The sequence below is a fragment of the Vulpes vulpes genome, chromosome 2 (genome assembly GCF_048418805.1).
Source record: "Vulpes vulpes isolate BD-2025 chromosome 2, VulVul3, whole genome shotgun sequence".
Lineage (NCBI taxonomy): Eukaryota > Metazoa > Chordata > Mammalia > Carnivora > Canidae > Vulpes > Vulpes vulpes.
In genome coordinates this window covers 133,968,688-133,987,995 of record NC_132781.1, presented here as the reverse complement: position 1 = coordinate 133,987,995, position 19,308 = coordinate 133,968,688, and the positions used below count along the sequence as shown (strand labels likewise).

The 19,308-nt window shown below is 38.4% G+C and overlaps 1 protein-coding gene across 10 annotated transcripts in view; it reads right to left on the bottom strand.

The window, feature by feature from the left end:
- The window catches only part of RNF180 (ring finger protein 180), a 183,158-nt gene that overhangs the window by 157,465 nt on the left and 6,385 nt on the right, over window positions 1–19,308 (bottom strand). The window contains exon 2 of one of the 10 annotated variants that reach the window (XM_072750022.1): window positions 640–757. The exons of the other annotated variants lie outside the window; for them this stretch is intronic. The gene's annotated coding sequence lies outside the window, so the exon portion shown is untranslated. The remainder of the gene's footprint in view (window positions 1–639; window positions 758–19,308) is intronic. 10 annotated transcript variants of the gene reach the window in all.

Below are 19,308 nucleotides of genomic sequence, written 5' to 3'. Positions count from 1 at the left end.
GATATGTACTGCTTCAGTAAACAGTTTTTTAATTGCATCTGAGAGCAGTAAAAAAAATAAAATGAGTACTAGTACAATTTGTCACCAAAGCCTTGATTCTGCTAAGGGACCAGCAGATTTATTTGCTATTGCTTTTGCATTAATAAAAAGGTTAGCACATTAAAAAAGGCAAATGACATCTTAGTATTACCAAGAAAACAGTTTGGCCAGATTCTCTGAAAGGTCTTAGAGACACAAGGGACTGTGGACCACATTTTGAGAACTGTTACTTTATGTAAAGCTACTGTCCCCAAAATGTTGCCTATAATATTTAAGAAGGGGATCCCTGGGTGGTGCAGCGGTTTGGCACCTGCCTTTGGCCCAGGGCGCGATCCTGGAGACCTGGGATCGAATCCCACGTCGGGCTCCCAGTGCATGGAGCCTGCTTCTCCCTCTGCCTGTGTCTCTGCCTCTCTCTCTCTCTCTCTCTCATACTGTCATAAATAAATAAAAACATAAATAAATGAAAAATTAAAATATTTAAGAAGGATTTATGAGTCCTGATGGGGAATTATATTAGTAATGAAATAAGGTGAAATTTTCTGTAAAGCTAACAACTAAATTATAAACTCCATAAAAAAGCTTTATTCCTTTTTCTACCTTTTGTTATTTACCACTTTTCAGAGAAAAATATCAGCATTTGGCACAGAAATAATTCCACACTCCTGGGTCTTCAAGATTCCCCACCTTCTCAGTTGTTCTTAAGTTTAAACTGGACCTGAAGTAAACAAAATTATCCATTTTTAAAATTAATCTAAAACTAGAAAACATGAAAAACCAAAAACAACTTAAAAATTTAAACAGAACTCAAAATATCTTCTCTAAAACCCATAAAGAGTAGGAAGGGAGGTCCACACAAACTTTACCAATCCTTTAAGAAATAGTCCTTATAACTTATGCAACTATATAACTTATTATAAAAGAACAGCTGTAAAAAGACTAGCTCCAAAAATATAATGTAACCTTGATGTACCAAGTAGACAAAGATACATAAAATGAGTGTAAGAAAATTATATACCATTTTTTTTTACAAACATAGATGCTAGAAGCCTAAATAAAACATTAGTCAATAGAACCCACCAATGAAAAGAACAAAGTATTTTGACCAAATAAGATTATTTTCAGAAATTCAAGGAAGGTACAAATGGAAAATGAATCTATTCAATATATTCAACAAACTAAAAGATTCAAAGAAAAAAAATGCACACAACCACCTTAAAAGATGCAAAATAAAACTTGGGGTGAAATTCCACACTTAGTCATCATTAAAAAATGAAAATACTTAGCATTGTAGAAATAAAAGGAAGCTCCCTTAACTTGACAAGTTTATTGAAAACTTTAGCAATTATAATACTTGATCATGAAACTTTAAAAGCATTCCCTGAAAATCAAGGAAAGAAGACAATGATGCTCACTATTTACCATATAATTCAACTTCATAACAGAACTACTAGTTAACACAGTAGAAGGAAAGTAAATAAAAGGTTTGAGGACTGAAGAGTTAGTAAGTGAAAAGTAAACTAAATTCCTCTTCATGACATCATTTTTTTTCTTTTTTGGGCTGCAGAGGTTTCCATCTTCTTAGGACTACATGAATCCCAGTGGTTAGCAGGTTCCTTGTTGCTTGATACTGAGGAGAAAATATGTATGGATAAACATTTGTATCATGTTCACAGACACACACACACACACACACACATACACACACACTTCTTTGTTCTCTTACCACGTTGCTCATTCTCTTGATTTTCATCTCAACTACATCACTTTCATTTACTTGGTATTGTATATAAAATTTTCATATGTTGGTATATGTATTTGGTTTATAATGTTTAAATTCAACTTTTTTAAAACGATATTTACTTATTTATTTTTTTATTTGAGAGAAACAGAAAGAGAGCATGAACTCATGGGCGGGGGGGGGGGGGGCAGAGAAAGAGGGAGAGAGAAAATCCCAAGCTGACTCCACCCTGAGCGCACCGAGCCTGACCCAGGGCTTGATCTCAGGACCCTGAGATCATGACCTGAGCTAAAATTAAGAGTGGACTCTTAACAGACTGAGCTACACAGGCACCCCTAACTTCGACTTTTTGATTTACATTCAGTACTCCCAGTATTACTAAGGAGCAGAAAGACACCCTCCCCAATTACATTTCTTACCAGTTTATGCGGTAAGAATAAAATCATAAAAATATTTTCCCACACTGTTCCCTTATTTGAAGGACATAGCATGCTGCTGAAAGAAATCTGCTGGGACACCATGTTACATTTTAAAATAAGATAATGCAGTACTAGTAAATGTACTAATTCTAACGTAGTAATGGATTCTCAATCTGGGCACCTATTTATGGGTACATGTACTCACTGTGAAAACTCACCAGGGTGTACACTTATGGTTCATTTATTCTTCTCTATGTAACAACTTTCAATATAAAAATTCCTTGAAAAGCTTGCAGTGATTTCAAAGTCAGTCCATGCTTCCCCCTCCCCTATCATATAATCCCATGGTTGCTCCTATTTGAGAACAGTGGTGAAGAATGCTTGATATGGAGCAATGTCTGCAGTGGAAACTTTCATCTAGTCCTGGTTACAAGGTCAGTTTTTGTGATTCGTAGAAGTCAAGCAATTCCAATGGGAATGGGACAAGGAATCAAAGACGTGTTTTCCTATCTCTGCTTAGAGGGGGACTACCTATTACCAAGGGAATAATTGGAGAGTGCGGAAAATGCAGGAGTGTGCCCCTGTTGCTCTCTCATTATAAAACTGAGATGTCAAAAATCAATTTATACATGGATAAATGCTCCTAGCCCCTTTCACCACCAAAGAATTTGTTAAATGCTAAAGAAGCCTTTTGTAATCCAAATCCTGAACAAATTGGAACAGGTCAAGATAGAAAGATCTAATGTAAAGACCTCTCACATAAGCATAAGAGTTCACAATGTGCAAACTCTTCACACTCACTTTCTTTTAACACATCAGACAACAAAAATTTTTTGTACTTCATGCATAGAACTATATATTCTCCCTTTTGTACCAAAATGGTAAAGAAAGTTTTAAAGTAGTGACTTCCAGTAGTTTCATCATCTTTATATATTATCACCTAATATTTGAGCAGAGGGAGGGAGAGATGAGCCAGTGGAACACAGGAGAATTTTAGGGCAGTGAAACTACAGTTTAGAATATTGTAATAGTGGATGCATGACGTTATATGTGTGTTAAAATCTACAAAACTATATATAACACAAAGTGCAGACCCTTATGTAAACAATGAAGTTAGTTAAAAATATTTTATCTGGGCAGCCCAGGCGGCTCAGCGGTTTAGTGCCACCTTCAGCCCAGGGCGTGATCCTGGAGACCGGGGATCGAGTCCCACGTCGGGCTCCCTGCATGGAGCCTGCTTCTCCCTCTGCCTGTGTCTCAGCCTCTCTCTCTCTCTGTCTCTCATGAATAAATAAATAAAATCTTTAAAAATAATAATATATCAACATCCGTTCAATTATGACATGTGCACACACCAACAAAAGATTTTTTTTTTAATTTTTATTTATTTATGATAGTCACAGAGAGAGAGAGAGGCAGAGACAAAGGCGGAGGGAGAAGCAGGCTCCATGCACCGGGAGCCCGACATGGGATTCGATCCCGGGTCTCCAGGATCGCGCCCTGGGCCAAAGGCAGGCGCCAAACCGCTGCGCCACCCAGGGATCCCAACAAAAGATATTAATAGGAGAAACTGCAGGTGGAGAGGGAATACATAGGAGCTTTCTTTACTTTCTGATCAAATTTTTTTTGTAAAGCTACAACTGCTGAAAAATTAAGTGCCTTAATTAAAAACATATAATTATTTTGATATCTAATAATAGCATTATTTACTCAAAGTTATTAGTACTAACAAAATAAGGTCAATTTACTTTTGCCTTGGTTATTTAAATAATTAAAAATAGCTCTTCCTCTGCTATTTGATATAAATATTTCTTTTTATTTTTTATTTTATTTTTTTAAATATTTTTTTTAAAATATGAGAAAATTTTCTACATTGTCAGTATGATACCTGTTTTGGTTTACTTGAGATACTGTACCAGAATACCACAGACTGGGTGGCTTAAACAACAGAAATGTATTTGTTCACAGGTCTGGAGGCTAGAAATCCACTATCAGGATGCCGGAAATTTGGATTTCTCTTTCTAGCTTCCAGACAGCTGCTTTTCCCCCCCATATCTTCACATGGCCTTTTGGCTGTGCATGTACATTTCTGGAGCCTTTTCCCATTCTTATAAGGGTACCAGTCCTCTTAGATTATGGCCTTACCCTTATGACCTCATTCAACCTTAGTTACATCTTTAAAGGCCCTATCTCCAAATACCATCATATTGGGGGTTAGCATTTGAACACATGGATTTGATGGGGTGTTGGACACCAGGGTTCAGTCCATAACATTTCTTCTTCTGGTGCCCAAAATGCACAATCTTCTCACAAGGAAAATATATTCACTCTATCCTAACAGGTCCAAAAATCTTAACCCAATCCAGATTCAATTCCAATTCTCAAGTAGCATCTAAATCAAGTATGAGTGACACTTGAAGTATTCCTGGGGCAAAATTCTTGTACAGGTGTGAATCTGTGAAACCAGAAAAATAATGTGCTTCTAAAATAAAGTGGTGGGATAGTCAGGGGATAGACATAGTTCTATGCACGAAATACAAAAATGTTTTTTGTTGTCGGACTGATGTGTTAAGCTGTTAAAAAAAAAATCAATGCAAAGAGAAAAATTTGAAAGAAAAGACCAGACAAAGCCTAGGGAAGTACAAAACCTAGCAAGTTAAATTTCTTGGATATTAAGGCTCAACAACAATTCTCTTGGGCTCAATGCTCGGCCCTTAAGGACCCACCGAGGTGGTGGTTTTGTGTTCTGTCCACTGCACAGGCAGCCGGGCACCGTCAGCCATGGGAGGCAGTCTTGCCCCCAAGGCTCTGAGCAATGACAGTCTGGCTGGATGAAACTGCAGAGGTGGGGATAGCCTTGCCCTCTGAGCCTGTGTCCTTGGGGCCTGGGCAATCCTGCTGATCTCTCAATTACCCTCACAGTCATTCTGCCTTTTCTGTGAAGGATAAGATATGTTCGCAGCTGGGTAGCTCTCTTGTCCTATTTTGTAGGATCCCATAAATTTAAGAGTCTTTCTTTCCTCTATCCCCTTTCGTTCAAACTGGCAGTGTCTCTGCTGGGATAATCTCATCTCTATTCTTTGTATGTGTAGAGAAGGCTAATGAGATCCAAAGGTAATCTCTTTTTGGAGAAATTAGGACAATATTCCTACTGGATTAGGGCCTGATGCTATGACCTCATTTAGCCTTAATTACCTCCTTAAAGTCCCTACCTCGATACACAGTTATGTTAGGGCTTCAACATATGGATATGGGGTGGAAGGGAAACAATTCAATCCATAACAGTAGCTAGAGAACCCAAGCCAGTCTTCTCAACTTTGACATTATTAGAGTGCTCAAGTTTTAATGTGTTTACTGTTAAAGAACATATAAAAGTTATGGCATACAAGAGAAAAATATTTAGTTCGTAATTCCTCAAAAGGTAAAAGTTATGTTACTGAATAAGAAAGAAATATCAAAAAGTCAGACAGCCAAAGAATTTAGAGATCTCCTATCAATTATTTATGAATTTCTTAACAATTAGCACCAAAGGATGTAACACTGGTAAAAATGTTGTGTGAGTAACACAAACCAAATGAGAAAACACTAAACTGATTTAGCCAATTCAGACCACCTCAGAGTGAATAATATTCTAACCTTTTTTTTTTATTTTTTAAGAAAAAGCTAATGAAACTACAATAAGTGTTGATGTCAACCTCAACTCTCAATAATACTATGTCAACTCAGTACCATATTACTATTATGTCATCTAAATGAAAAAGCATCTATATTCCTATTGTCTGCTGAAGACTGGCTTGGAAGCAGTAGGTCTATAGATAAATATGCCAAACGGAGTATATTTTCTGTGGAAGAGATAGGATTCCTCTTTAATGTACAACCTAAACAGACATCAGCTCTTATAAAGGAATGACACCTTGGAGAAAAATAAATAAATCCAGATGGACTGACAGTCTTATTCTGTTGCAGTGATGACAATAGTAAAAAATTGAAACTATTAAAAGAAATTTGAAAAGGTTTTTCTTTTAAGATTTTATTTATTTATTTGAAAGACAGAGCATGATCAGAGGGAGGGACAGACTTCCCATTAAGCATGGAATCTGGGATCCCTGGGTGGCGCAGCGGTTTGGCGCCTGCCTTTGGCTCAGGGCGCGATCCTGGAGACCCGGGATCGAATCCCACATCGGGCTCCCGGTGCATGGAGCCTGCTTCTCCCTCTGCCTATGTCTCTGCCTCTCTCTCTCTCTCTGTGACTATCATAAATAAATAAAGATTAAAAAAAAAAAAAGCATGGAATCTAACGTGGGTCTCAATGCCAGGACCCTAAGATTGTGCCCTGAGCTGAAGGCAGATGTTTAACTGACTGAGCCACCCAGGTGCTGAGTATTTCTTTTATATATGTGACTTTCCTGTAAATATAAGGTTAATCAAAATATACTGATGTCTGGAAGGATTTTTTAGAGAATGACTACTAAAATCAGAGGCAAAATGACTTGCAAAATAGGTATATTCCACTACTGGTTTAGAAATACACTGGTCATATCCTCTGGGGACTTAAATATGTGTATATGATTTTTTTTTTCCTTAAAAGCCTCATGGTATATTTTTAGCTTTTAGCCTAAGGCATAGTTTGTCACCTAAAGGTTGTCTACTGGAAATGTTTGGAACAGTCTGTCTCCATAAAATGAGGAGGATTATTCTCCTTTTGTAATATAAGAGAATAGAATCTTCTTAATGAAAGAGAAATCTTATTGTTATATAGGACACAGTAACCCCAGAAGTGAGCCACCACTATTTTGCTTTGGAACCATGATTGTGATAGCTGGAGAGAACACCATATGTAGTAATGAGAGTAACCTGCACAGGTATCATTTTGTATGCTGATGCCATGACAGCTCCCCTTGCTGATGGTTGATCTAATGTGTGTTGTGAAGAGAGAAGAATAAAAGGCCAAAGAAGAAAGTATTAATACACTGCAATCAATTGTCAGTGAAAACTTACAAAAACAAATGACCTAGTGTTCAGAGCAGTAAACGGTCACTACATTTGTTTGTGACCTCTACAGTAACACATCAGGACCCAGGAAGCAACCCTATGTTAAAGCAGAAATTTAAAAGTGGTCCTCCAGCTATGACTGGATTCCTATGGAGTGTATATCCCCTACGTGGCTCAACAGCTATTTCTAGAACACACATTATTTAGTGAAGGCTAGCTTACAATGCAGCATTCCTCTTCTGTTAGTTTTCAGTCTTTCTCAAGGGTCTGAATTTCTAAACTGTCAATTCTGCAGTTCGAGACTTGGTAGCTACAGTGACTAAAATGGCAATTAGAGCCAGCAAATTATTAATTCTAAAAATATCTAAGTCATCAATCAGAAAGAGAGACCTCAGTCTTCTTCAGTAGCTGTTGATGTCATACATTTCAGGTTTGGAACACGATAAAACCGACCAGCAACTTTATTGAAATAGTGCTACATATACTATGGTATTCACATCCAGGAACATCCTACTGGAAAAGCATCCAGCTTCTGTTGCTAACCAAGTATTGAGTAGTTCAAACTACCTAACCTCCGTCTAGTTACCTCTTACCCATCTTCTCTTCTCCCTCTCTGGGAAATGCTCAAGTCTTAGCCATGATGCAAAGATATTCAACCTCGAGGAGAAAAGCTAAGAGGAATTTGATGCTGTAGTAGCTACCAGTGACTTCCTACCCTCTCCTATAGCTTCTTAAGCTACATACTTCAATGCAACATTACCTCTTTATTCTTTTAAATTTCTCCTTTTTTCCTTTTCTCTTGCAAACGTACCTCAGACATTCAGTTTTGAATGGCCACTGCAGTTTATCAATATAAGTGACACTTTTGAGAATTGTAAAAAAAAAAAAATCATTGAAGTACATTTTGTTAACTTTTCCATTTTGATTAGTTCTTTCCATTTTAACTGCTACCATTCTCTGGTAAAAGAACGAATGAATTTGGGGCACCTGGGTGGCTCAGTCAGTTAAGCATCTGACTCTTGATTGCGGCTCAGGTGGTGATCTCAGAGTCGTGAGGTTGAGCCCCACAATTGGCTCTGTGCTGGGCGTGGAGCCTGCTGAAGATTCTCTCTCTCCCTCTCTCTCTGCCCCCAATCCTCCTGCTCTTGCACATGCATGTGCTCTCTCTCTCTCTCTCAAAATATAAATATAAACAAAAATTTATTTATTTTTTATTTTTAAAAAATATTTATTTATTTATTTATTTATTCATGAGAGACACAGAAAGAGAGGCAGAGACACAGGCAGAGGGAGAAGAAGCAGGCTCCAGGCAAGGAGCCCATGTGGGACTCGATCCCGGGACTCTTTTAAATTGAAATGGAATTTCAATCTGGAATCAGTCCCCAAGCTGAAGACAGACACTCAACCACTGAGCCACCCAGGAATCCCAGATATAAAAATTTAAAAAGAAGAAATTAATTTTAAAGAGGAATGAAAATAATAGTGTATAGGACCTATACAGTCACTTATTTCTCACAGGCTACTTCCTAGGGAGAGAATCTAAGAAAAGGTAAAATTACATACAGAATGAACAGAACCATAAGGAAAACAAAATAAACTTTACAAATAAATGGTGTGTGTATATTGGTATTCATATGTAAATATTAGAAATAACTGTATAATAAGTCTGCCATTTTTGTTGCAAGGAATAGGTTTGTGCATTTTGGGGACATCTAAAATATGTCTAAGTGTATTTTAAATAAAAGTGCCAATAATATTCCTGACTGGACCAAGACGAGACAGTAGGAGGAAGAAAATAAAATTAAGGGATTGTTTAAGATTAATTGTAAATTGTGCTTTGAAGCCACAGATATTCATTCATTCATTCATCCACTCAGTATTTGCCAAGCCCCTACTACTTTGTCAGGGAACACAAAGAATAACAAATACTGTGAAGACAGATGAGAAGGTGAGAGGGTTCTAAGCCAGCTGGGTAGGAGACAGTACACAAAATTATCAGGGTTCTAGAAGGGAAACATCTCAATAAAAAATTGATCCTGAGGTTAAATGGAGTCTTACTTCCCCAAATGCTTCTCAGACTGATTTCTTAGGAAGGTAAGTAAGGGCTCTAAGGTATTTACTCTATGTGGAATATGTTAATGTGATATGAACCGTGGTCTTAATCAAAAGGTGGTACTAAGGGATCCCTGAGTGGCTCAGCAGTTTGGCGCCTGCCTTTGGCCCAGGGCGCGATCCTGGAGACCTGGGATCGAATCCCACGTTGGGCTCCCGGTGCATGGAGTCTGCTTCTTCCTCTGCCTATGTCTCTGCCTCTCTCTCTCTGTCTCTATGACTATCATAAAAAAAAAAAAAAAAAAAAAAAAGGTGGTACTAAGTAGTTGTCTAACTTGCCATGCTTTTTTATTGGATGGCTATATTCTTTTTGATGGGTCAAATATCAACAACCAAGAGGTGATTCAGACGACAAAGTGGAGGCAAAGGTAAGCACACTGACCTGGTTTCAAAATCCATTTTTCTTCTGGGCAAAAGGAATGGTTACACAGAGAGGCTTTTTGTTGGTCACAGAGGCAGCTATATACTAGGTTACTGCTAAAGATTGCTAGATAACTGAGACAAAAAGAAAAGAAGAAAAAAAGAAAAAAAAAAGAAAAAAAGGTAGGTATGTCTCAATGGATAAAGCACTGACCTGGAAGCCAAAAACCCTGGGCTTGCTTATTTTACTTAATTATCCCATCATCTTCCCTCCAAGAGGGTTTCTGGTATTTTACTGCTTGTTCTTTCCTGAGCAGCCTTTACCTCTGAATAGTTCACGTGTTACTTAAGCCTCTGATTAGTATTCAAGTCACTGTACCACCAAGTATTATGCTAATGCATACATTTGTTTCTTCCTATAAGCTGTAAACTCCCCAGAAAAAGGCGTAACATTTAGTTTTAGATAAAATTCTTTTTTTCTTAAGGACTTTATCTAATTGAGAGAGAGAGAGAAAGCATGAGTGGGGAGGGGGTTGCTGAGGGAGAGGGAGAAGCAGACTCCCTGCCGATCAGGGACACCCCCCCCACCCCCCACCCCCCACCCCCCCCCACCCCCCGCCTCATGGGGCTCAATCCCAGGACCCAAGGATCATGACCTCAGCCAAAGGCAGAGGCTTAACTGTCTGAGCCACCCAGGCACCTCAAGTTTTTAATAAAAATCTATGTATAAAGCAGAAATATGGTTATTAAAACTATTACCTTTTCTAACAGATAAACTCCATTATAATGGAAAAACACTGGTGCCGTAATCTAGCCAAAAGACAAGACTGTGATCAGAGTGGTAGCAGTAGTGGTAGTAAAGAAGGATCAAATTCTGGATATCTATTGTAGATAGAGCAAACAGGACTTCCAGACAGATCTGAATACAAGGTCTAAGAGAAGAATCAAGCATAGCTCCAAATTTTTTTTAGCATGAGTGACTATAAGGATGGAACTGCCATCAACTGATATGTGAAAGGCTGCAGATGCAAGAGAAGGGGCAGATGGGGAGTTCAGTTCGGATCAAATCTGAGATGCCTATTTGACTTTCAAATGTAACTATTAAGTACACAGCTGGATTCAAGAAAACTGCCTTGTAAAGAGCGTCTGAGCAAGAGATTGCAGTGTGGGAGGGTCCTCTAAATGGGTAAGATCTACAAGGTTTTAAGTATGGAAAATAACCAAATACTGACCTCTGGGCTCACTTTAACTTTCTGGAGATCTGAATTTCTTCTTAGTCACGTCTATTAATTCTCACCTCATTTCCTCCTGAGTTTTACAATCTTCCAATATAAACTCCACCATGAGACAAGTCCGGGATGCTGTTTGAGGACCTGTCCCCCCAGGAGAAACGGCTTCACACTGAACAGGTGCTGAAGGGACGTTGTCAGCACAAGAACATTCTTTAGGTAGGTTTCTCAGTTTGGGGGTCCCTGACTCAGCCTGCTAGTATAAACTCAAGACCTAAAATATGAAGTTAAGGATTCTCAGGTCAATTAGGGGACATGAGAATCTGAAAATGGAAAAAGGGAAAGAATCCAATTAAGCACTTACTCCACCTTCGTGATACAGACTATTTTAGAGTAACCAAATAGTTAATGAGAGAAAAGCTCAGGAGGCATCATGCTAATAAATGTAGGATGATTAATACAATCATCATCTTCAACCCCTAATAACATGATAGATTTAGGGGAGAAAGGCTACCAGTAGACACTAAGAACATTAGGAAAAAGGATGATGAACATTTTATAATATATGTGTAAGGCTGAACCACATGAACTCAAAGATCAACCTTAACATCATAACTAAACAATCATAAGGAAACAGAGGACAACTGTACTCATCTGCCAGGGCTACCATAACAAAGCACCATAGACTGGATGACTTGAACAACAGACATTTTTCTCACAGTTCTGTAAGCTAGAAGTCTAAAACCAAGGGACCACAGGGATTGGTTTCTTCTGAGGTCTTCCTTTTTGGGTTTTAAATGGGTGCCTTCTCATATATCCTCACATGGCCTTTCCTCTGGAGGCACCCATCCTGACATCTCTTTGTGTATTCAAATTTCCTCTGCTAGGACACTGGGAAGACTGGATAAAGGCCAACTCAAACAGCCTCATTCTAACGTAAGCCCCTCTTTTGAGGCTTTATCTCCAAACACAGTCACATTCTGAGGTACTGGGAATTAGCTCTTTAAGATATATATTTGTAAGGACACACTTCAGCCCATAACAACAACCAAACATGAGCCTCCCGATATAACGCGATCAAAAGTAGTCAGTGCTATCTACACTCTTTAAAAAAAAATAAGAAGCAGAACCAAATCAAGTAAGCACCTAAATCTAAGAACTATTTTACTTACTAAATTAAGAATAAGGGAACATGTTAAATGACACCATAAGGACACAATTGCTCACATACAGAATGTGGAAAATTCTACAAATAACTTGGGTTTTCAACAAACAAATGAATTCTTTTTTTTTTATAATTTTTTTTTATTTATTTATGATAGTCACAGAGAGAGAGAGAGAGGCAGAGACACAGGCAGAGGAAGAAGCAGCCTCCATGCACCGGGAGCCCGATGTGGGACTCGATCCCGGGTCTCCAGGATCGCGCCCTGGGCCAAAGGCAGGCGCCAAACCGCTGCGCCACCCAGGGATCCCCAAACAAATGAATTCTTAAGAGGGAAGACAAACTCAAGAGATATAAGATAATCAGTTAGGGATGCCTGGGTGGCTCAGTGGTTTAGCACCGGCCTTTGGCCCAGACTCCAGATCCTGGGGTCTCGGGATCGAGTCCCACATTGGCTCCCTGCATGGAGCCTACTTCTCTCTCGGCCTGAGTCTCTGCCTTTCTCTCTCTTCCCATGTCTCTCATGAATAAATAAAATCTTAAAAATATATATATATATCAATCAGATGCAATATGTAACTGATGTTTGAATTTTGATTCAAAGAAATCAACTCCAAAAAAATGTTTTTCAGACAAATGAAGAAAATTACACATTAGGTATTGGATGTTATTAAAAAATGGTTAACTTTGTGAACATGATAATAAAATGCTGTTGTTACATTTTTTAAAGGTACTCAGGCTAGAGATAAATATTTTAACTTTGGCTATTCATAGGAGAAACTATATAATGTAGAAACAAATTACACAATGTAGAAAATAGAAGAATGGAAGAATAATAGCTATTGAAGCTGCCTGATAGATACATGAGGATTCACTATGCCATTCCTCTACTTTTGTGTATGTTTGAAATTTTTCATAAATTAAAAAAAAATCTAAGAGCATTTTTAGATGAGACTCCTCCATGTTCTGCTCACAGACGAGGCCAATGTAGACTTCACTATAATCTCTCTGTGTCAGTGGAACATGATGGTTTTGTTTTTTTTTTTTTTTCTGAGCCATTATACTGAGAATGTTCTGGCTTTCCTGGGAAGTTTCTGCTGCTGATTCCCTGCCCTCATGTGTCCCCAACTGGGCTCCTGGATGACTATGAGTATTGAAACCCACGCTCCTAGGACAAAACAAAACAAAACAAAACAAAACAACAAGCCCCCTTGTCAGTGAGCCTAGGTGTCTTCACCCTAAGAGCAAGGACAGTTTCTCTCATGTGCCCACTTTCCAAGCTCTCTGCACCCTTGTTCTTTTTGGCTCCTCCGCTTTCTTTTACTTTGCTACAATTTCATCTATGAATCTACACGACACATAATCGAACATTTCCAGACAACTTCTAGGTTTTCAGGTTATCATAACCGGAAGCCTCTTCTTCTGTTAACTATTCCAAGGAAAACTTCTTATTCCTGTTATCTGGCAATGTCACTCAGAGTTATAGTCGTGATTCTTAGAATTTGCGCTGAAAACTTCAAAATCCTGAAAGGAAGGGGAGGGAAAAGGATTAAGGTGGATTGAGGACAAAAGCTCCCTTGCCAGTTCTTTCAAAAAGGTAGAATGGAGGGGCGCCTGGGTGGCTCAGTCAGTTGAGTGTCTGGCTCTTCATTTCTGCTCATACCATTATTTCAAGGTCCTGGGATAGAGCCCAGCACTGGGTTCTGTGCTCAGTGAGGAGTCTGCTCATCCTTCTTCCTCTCCTTTTGCCCCTCCCCTACTCGCACATGCTCTTTTCTCTCTCAAATCTTAAAAAAAAAAAAAAAAAGGGTAGAATGGAACAGAATCTCTCTAACAGAGCAAGGAAGAACTGTGGGGAAAGGAAGACATTTCATCCCATATATTCTATAAACAGTAAATTAATATGTGGCCTCAAAAACTCTAGGCCAGAAATGATGGTTTCTAGTCACCAAAATTTTATGAAAATCAGAAACATTTTATTCTCTACATGGAAGGAAGAGTCTGTTGAAAAGGCAAAACAAATCATTACTCTCCTGTTTCTTTCAGAGGCTTCCTAGTGCTTTGCTGATCCAGCTGCTGCCCACACTCTGCCCTAATCTGCTCGACAGGCCTGAGGTCTGGCCTCTTCAGATCCTCCACTGCACTGGCTCCCTCGTCCTATTCCTATTGCTGGATCCCTGGAAAGTTTACCTCCAGCCTCTAGGGAGCACCTCCACATCCTTCAAGTCTCAGCTTAAACACCCCTTTCTGAAGGGGTAGAGATAATAAAATATTATTTTCCATCAAAGACCTTTCCAGTTCTCCTTCAGAACATTCATCACACCTCTAATTACTTGTTCTATGTCTGTCTCCCCTGCTGAGTTGCAAGCTCCTTGATGGTTCTGTAGTGCTGACACCATGTTGGGGACCAGTCAGTTGACTAAATGAGTGAATAAGCAAGTAAGCAAAGGCAAGACCTAAATAAATAAATAAATAAATAAATAAATAAATAAATAAATAAATAAAGTTAAAATAAAAAAATAAAAAAATCACTTCCTTCCCTTGTTTAAAGTCAAGCCACAATTTACTGGCATCACCAGGCAACTCTGGCCAACACCCCAAAGGAAGCTGGTCTCAGCCTCATAAAGCTGCTATGGAGACTGACTGTTTTAGAGGCTCCATCTTAGAACATAGTCTGAGCTTCATGATATCATATGTGGTTTGAGGACTAGGTGTTACTGGATGTATTCAAATTATTTATAACCTCTCTGGAGCAATCCATCAGAAAGTTGTATTTTTTCTCTTTTCAATTAGCAAAGGGTCAGAAAGAGATAGGCTCTGGATATTCTTAAAGCAAAATCTCTGCATATACAACATGAAGTCAAAGAGTTGGTATTATTTTAAGTACTAGCTAGTATTTTTGAGTATGGTACTTATTAAATTGCATTAGCTCCTTTAATCATCAGGGCACTCCTGTGCAGTAAGAACTGTTCATTTCATTTTATAGATAAGGGAGGTGAGGCCTAGAGAACTTAAGTAACTTCCTCAGCTATTCTCACCGCTTTGTGAGGACAAAGTTCTTATTTTCTTGAGTCTTAAGATGTATAGGGATGAGAGGAGTGAAGTGGATTGAAGTCCTCACAGACAGTTCAAAGTTGGGATGGGGCAAAGGGCTCTCTGTTAAGCCATTTACTGGGACGGTGGAGGCAGAAACTTCACTGGCTGCCCACTCCTGCTCCCCCTCCCCACTGGCATGACTACAGTTAAGAAATGCAGAAGGGAAGGCATGGAAACAGTAACTAGTTAGAAGCGTCAAGGTCTACTTTCAGTCTTGATCAGCTTTTGGGTGGCATCGGAAGTACTCTCCTTTGACCATCCACACAATGAAACAGGGTCCAATAAGTCAACAGAGTCTACAAAAACTGCACACACTCCTAGCTTACCAGATGGATGTTAGTACCTTTTCGCTTTTAACATTTGCATTGACCTTGCATACTTCACATCATGAAGTGACTATCACTTATTCTCCAGTTTACCACTGTCTGGCAAGCAAATGCTTGTCTACATAGAGCCACATGCTTGTCTACCTGGACAGTCCTTTGGCATGCACCTTTCTGAAATTCAGCGATGCTCTTAACCAAGAAGATGTGGCTTATGACAATCCCAAAACGCCAAGCTGCACTAGTTGTTTTTTCTGGCTTCCCCTTCACTGGCGCCCTTAGAGGCTACTGAAGAACATATGGTTTAGCTTGCCTTCTTTAAATGTTTCCGCACCTGTGATGCACTAATTTATCCTACATTCTGCGCAGTTACTCGTGATTCAGTGTCTTGAACAGCCATAATTTCACAACGAAATGTTTAATGGTTATTAGTAAATTGTCTAATGAAACTGATTCAGTTTATGAAATTTCTTTTGAGAATACCAGTACTTAAGAAAGCAGCAGCAGCACTTTTTCCTCTCATACAAAACCTTGGGAGGTATTCCAAAATATCAACTTGACAAAAGAAGAGAAGAGCTTAATATTTCATTATTACTGGAACCCTTGAAGCATAGAGAGAGAACTCTGGATACAAAACAGTATTCATGCACCTACTACCTAGTAAGCCTTTGAAATTAATGTTACATCACAATCCCTCTTAATAATAAACCTTCCTTTGTTCCACAGTGTTTCAGAGGTTTCATTTTAGGTTGCTTTATTTCTTTTTATTCTTATATAGTGCGATCACAAGAAGACCTGACTAGACTTGCTGTGAAACAAAGTAAAAAAATGACCATGGTCACTCCTCTGCCCACCTACTCAGATCTATGGTGCCAGAGCTTGCTAATACACACAGCACTCATTCTGGTTTCCCCATCTCTAGCAGGTGTTCACAAACTGGATCCCTGTTCTCTATTCTGCTCCTCGGAGGGGGCATCAAGTACTACCCTTTATCCATTTCCCTGGGAGAGAATGTGACAGGACCCATGAAAACAGGTACAAATGCACCTGCTGCCATATAGTATCAGCAGGGTAGTGTTTCGGATCTCCCAATGCTGTGCACCCATCACAAACTGCCTACATTCTGCTGATGCATTTGCTGAAATGTGCGTGGAGCACAGAAAGTGAACGAACACCCAGGAGTTTCAGAGCAGTATCTGAGAAGTTGAGACGGATGTCTTCCCAGTTTGCTAGTTGGTAGAGGACCTACCTACCTGAGGGAATTGACTGAAAGACAGAGCGAAGCCTCTTTGTATTTCTCAGGCAGTCAGTATCAACAGGCAAGGTCAGGATCAACTGCACAGAATGAAGGTGCTAATGTAAGAAGAATTTCTTAGCAGAGGACAGCCTGCTTCTTAAGGTCATTTCCTCCTGGCTTTTGTGTTTTATGGGGTTTTTGTTTATGTTGTGTTTTCATTTTTATTCTACGTCTTCATAGGAACCCGATGAAAAATGAGAAAACTACATTGGAGGCAGCTATTCAGATGCCACTTTTGAACTGGGAAACTTTTGTACAACTTGTTAAAAGACTAATAATTTTATGGATGTTCCAGTGTTAAACTAAATGGCATGTTTACTTCTTCACTTATAACCTTCCTTATCTGGAAATAATTTATATTAGTAAGGTAAAAAGCTGCAAAACCTAGAGAACACTTATTTCTAGAAGAGGAAATCCAAATGTCTAGCAGCCATATGAAAAGTGTTCCATTTCACCAGAAATTGAGAAAATTAAAATTAAAATAAATACCATTTCATGACCATTACACGGGGGAAAGTTTAAACATCTGACAATACCACACGTAAAAACAATACAGAGAAACATCAGGAATCTCTTAAACTGCTATGTGTTAGTACAACTAGGCACAACTATTTTGGAAAGCAATTTGGCAAAATCTGGTAAGAGAGAATGTTCATCTACTGATTTATAGTTTTATATATAGGTTTTTATACATAAAAATATATATATATATATGGGAACACTCATTTCAGCAACACTTTGCAACAGTAGCAAACACTAGAAACAACCAAGTGGTCATCAATAAATTTGACAAATAAGTCTTTGTTCTTTGATATCATTTAACACTGCATAGCAATAAAAGCAAAAGAAAGGTACATTTATCCAGAAAAAAATTCCAAATTATGTTAAACAAGGAAAAAAGCTGTGGAAATATGTCCATTTTAGAAAGACACACACATAGCATAGTAAAAGTTACAAAAAATTGTTAAGGTATGTGCAAGAATGTTATATTTGTTTACAGATACATGCTTAGGTAAGCCTAAATTTAAAAATAAGGATGGGAATAAAAGACACCAAGTCTAGGATAATGGTAGCCCATAAAAAGGAATCTGAAGGGGCTTAAATCTTATCTTTAAAAAAAATCAGACAAAATAGTGAAATATTAATTTTTCTAAGTAATGAGAATATGAGTGTTCATTGCATCATTCTCTATATTGGTTATTTGAACTGTTCTATGATTTTTCTAAACTTCAAATTTTTTATTAATAACATGGAAACCACATATCTTGCATTCTGTATCATAAGCATTTCTCAAGGTGAAATATCTAAAATATTTATTTTGCTTTCAAAAGTACATAAATCAACCTTAGAATTGCATTTGAGCCTTAATTACAGTGCTAATAATGCAAAACCACAGCCTTTGGGTCAAAGTGATTACTTTTGCTAGGGTTTCTTATATATTGTGTATCTGAAATATATGAATACTTTTTAAAAGAACCAATGCTCAAAAAAATACACAAATAAAAGAACAGATGCTCAAGCCTTATCCTAAACCTGCTTTAATCAGAATCATTGTCTTGAGAACCAGATACACTAAGACTGAAAAGTCAATGACCTATCGAAATGGCACCAAGAGAACAGTGAGCAACTTTGGTTGATTCAGATAAATCACGTCATTGAAATGGTAAAGGGACAGTTTTGCCAATGACCATGCAGATAATTTTACGTCCCTACCTATATGATGTAAGGGTAAAACACAAAATATGATCAGATAAACAAATAATTGAGAAGGCATTCATAATAATACCATGCCAGCTAACATCACAAGGGAAAAAAAGAGGAGAGTGGTTCAAATGAAATGCATCATTCATAAAGTGTCCTTGCATCTTAGTAACTAAATCAGACTAGGAAAAAAAAAAAAACCCACAAAACCACAGGACATCAGAGGACTGCAAGAGAGTATTTATTTCCCCACTCCTTCCCTGTCTGATCACAGAGAGGCCAGAGCTGACAACCTTTTCCACATAGGTCCCTTCTTTGTGTTTTAGGAATGGTTCCCTTCTCTTAGCCCTTCAGAAGGGCTCCCCAACATTGCTAGTCCTGGGATGCTTCACCATCCACCGTTGGTTGATTTTAATCCAGGCACACTTTTTTTTTTTAATTTTTTTTTTTTTTTTATTTATGATAGTCACAGAGAGAGAGAGAGAGAGGCAGAGACACAGGCAGAGGGAGAAGCAGGCTCCATGCACCGGGAGCCCAATGTGGGATTCGATCCCGGGTCTCCAGGATCGCGCCCTGGGCCAAAGGCAGGCGCCAAACCGCTGCGCCACCCAGGGATCCCCCAGGCACACTTTTAAGTTAAACTCTTCTCCATTACCCCCTTCGAGACTGCAATCCATTTTCTACTAGAACACTAAGCGATTTTTAATTATGAAGCCTGAAGAAATCTTACCTGAGCATCTGATTAATAAATTTATTTTGTAGATGTAATGTTATAAGCTGATACATCCTGCTAACATCAGATCTTCTAATTGCTGTATATGATTCAGAAAAAATATA